The sequence below is a fragment of the Dermacentor andersoni genome, chromosome 5 (assembly GCF_023375885.2).
Source record: "Dermacentor andersoni chromosome 5, qqDerAnde1_hic_scaffold, whole genome shotgun sequence".
Lineage (NCBI taxonomy): Eukaryota > Metazoa > Arthropoda > Arachnida > Ixodida > Ixodidae > Dermacentor > Dermacentor andersoni.
Window position 1 is genome coordinate 93065812 of NC_092818.1, and position 3002 is coordinate 93068813.

At 47.3% G+C, this 3002-nt stretch overlaps 1 pseudogene; it reads left to right on the plus strand.

Annotated features, from left to right (window-relative positions):
• Positions 1–1751: 1751 nt before the first annotated feature.
• LOC126532493 (U2 spliceosomal RNA) lies at positions 1752–1931 on the plus strand (annotated as a pseudogene).
• The last annotated feature ends 1071 nt before the right edge of the window (positions 1932–3002 follow it).

The window sequence follows — 3002 nt, forward strand, 5'->3', positions numbered from 1 at the left end:
CATTCCGGGATGTGGGAAAATAAGACAAAAAACAACATGCAGGAATTCGCCGTCTGCTTTTTTCAAGCATACGCTAACAAGGCCAAGTTGCAGCGCAAGCACCAGCTGCTCTACGCTTCGCTCGGCATGTCCACGGCTGTGATTGCACTGAACATGACCGACTGGCACACAGTGCGACACGCTTGGTGTCTCTGGAAGCTCTCTCACGCACAATTTTTTTCTATACTAAACAGCTACCAACGCTGCCCGAACAAGAAGTCGCTGCAGACGTACTTCGAGATCAGCGTGCCCATAATGTACGTTCAGGATTTTGCGAAGACATTCAGTTGCCCCAGGAATGCTTCGAAAACGAAACCTCGTGAGTGCCTTGACCTCGGCCAGCACCGCACTTGAGGTTGTCCCTGTGGCCCGTGTTGGATTTTTACTGTTTTTATATAATGTGGTACCCGACTTCATGATGTGAAAGTGCTTGTGATTAACGGATCTGAAAGCTCCTTTTTTATGCGTCTGTGTGTGTGTGCGCGCGCTTGAAGTCACTATACAAAATTTGCACTTTTGATGTAACGGATTTTCATAGTTCTTCAACGATGGCTTTCGTGGTCGCTGCAATGTTATGATGTGTCTGAATAATGCTACCCTTTGCCGCCCGCATTTCTGAGGGCGAAACCGATGTTCTTTTGAGCGATGGCCCTTGATGCTCTTGGTTTGCCGTTCGACTATAAAACCTTGACTAAATTCTGGTTAATGTCGAACTGTCTCGCTTGTTTGTTTGGAATATATGTGCTCTTTCATCGTGCATAAATGTTTTCTCGTATCAGTTTTCTTTCTTTATCTATATCGCAACGGTGATAAAATTATTTTCCTACTTTACGCCAACTAAATTGCACACACATATATGATTGCAACAAGTTTCAACCATTCTCTATTGGACACGACTGCAACAGCAGTCGTGTCCAATAGAGAATGGTTGTGAAATAGTGAGATAGCGAAGCTGTTTAGCACACAACAGATGTTAAAAAAATTTTAAGCAAAGGTACGAACTCATTTGGCGTGATATTTAGATACATTCGCGTTGATGACGGTACAGTCTAAAAAAAAGTTTGCACCCATTGGGGTGTGTATCTGCCACACAATAATAATCGTCATCTACCTTGCTTGCGTTTCCTTTTTCAAAAACGCCGCGCCCCCTACTTACCTGTCGGCAATGCTATGTCATGCTGATAAAACGCATGCCGTTCGTTACTGGGAAGTACCGGGCTCGCAGCGTTAAAGAAAGGAAATGCGGACAAGACAGATGACGTTTATTCTTGTGTGGCAAGATACGACTCAAAGGGTGTAAACTTTTCTTACAATGCACTCTAAAACAAAATTACTCTCTTTGGGTTGTATCTTGCCACATAACAATAAACGTCATCTGTCTTGTCAGTATTTGCGTAACGCTGCGAGCCCACTCCTTCCCAACGAATGGCATGCGCGTTATCAGCATGACATGGCATTCCCGACATGAAAGTAGCGGGCGCAGCGTTGTCATGAGCGGAAACGCAAGCAAGGCAGATGATTATCGTTGTGGGGCAGATATACACCCCAAAGGGTGTACCTTTGTCTAAGAGTGTGTAACGCCACCCTGAGGAGCCGGAGAAAACAAGACCCACGTGGCGTTTCAGCGCGACCGCCACCACGGGGCAGCGGAAGGAAAGTAGATACTCAAGCGGTTTTAACACCAACAAAGAGAAATCGGTGCGAACATGGACATGGCCAACGCGAGCCAAACCGTACTATCTTTTCTTATTAGAGTAATATTTGATAGGGGTCCCACTTGGACTCAACATAATAAACTTATTTTTGCAAGTTGGCGGAGTACTTGAAGGCTGCATCACCACCGCCGCGGTTCAGCCCGGTATTTCACTGTCTCCGGGATCGGCCCACAGTTTTTTTCACATGCACAACAAAAAGGCACAGGAACTTAGCCAGACGCATCTGCGCTGTAAAATTCTAGCAGATATAACGAGTTATAATCTATAACAGCGAAGTTTTGAGTGAGTCCATAAAAAGTCCAAACACGACTGCATGCACGCACGTACATGCGCACTAACACAAATACAAATTATACCAAGCCTTTTGTTAAATGCAGTTGTTGACTACTAGCGAATGCGTGGGAGGATACGCATGAAGAGCAAGAATCGTTTACTTCCTCATTACCATACCACCGTTTATGCGCGAAGGCGAGCTTTCTGGTTCTTTTTTTTTCTTTCAACTGCACGGGCGGCGCCTATACTCTGCCGTGGATGCGCTAATGGATGCACGGATGCGAGCGCGATCTGGTGGTGCTGCAAGAAAACCAGCGGCGCGCGCGGCGCTCGTGACAGGCTGTGATTGCTGTGACGCCCATTGGATCAGTGCCCGGTAGATCTCGGAGGCACCGTCGCGAGTGACGCGCTCCCACTGCTCGGTGGTGCGGGATGCAAGAAGGATACGGGTAAGGGACGAAATCGCTCAACAGTGAACTGCGTCAATCCCGGAGAAGATGTGGGGAAAAATACATCGACGATTACGATACTCCCTAATCTGAAATTTGAGCGCAGCTCTAAAGTGTTTTCATTTTGCGATATATTGGCTGGCGCGGACAATCTGTCACGTGCAAAATGTTTCAAACGGAGAGAAGTGTGGCGTGATGGCCTCGCTAATCTGGAGATCGCGAAATGCAGCGCGTGGGTGACGCGTGGGTGCGAATCACAGCAGCCGCTGAAGACTTCGCAGACGATGCGAGCTACCCCGACGCCCTCTTGCAGGCATCGTCGCTGCACTACACTTTTCTTCTCACACTTTCGTCATACCCTCCTCCTCCGCCTTAATTCTCACTTCTCTCACTTCTTCTTTCACCACTTCACGAAAGCTTCCATCACATAGATCCCAATAGACTCGATGGATCACTCAGTGGATCTTTGGCGAATCTTTCTCTTCGGATGAAACCAACTGGTTATTCGCAGCAGCCTGAAGGATCG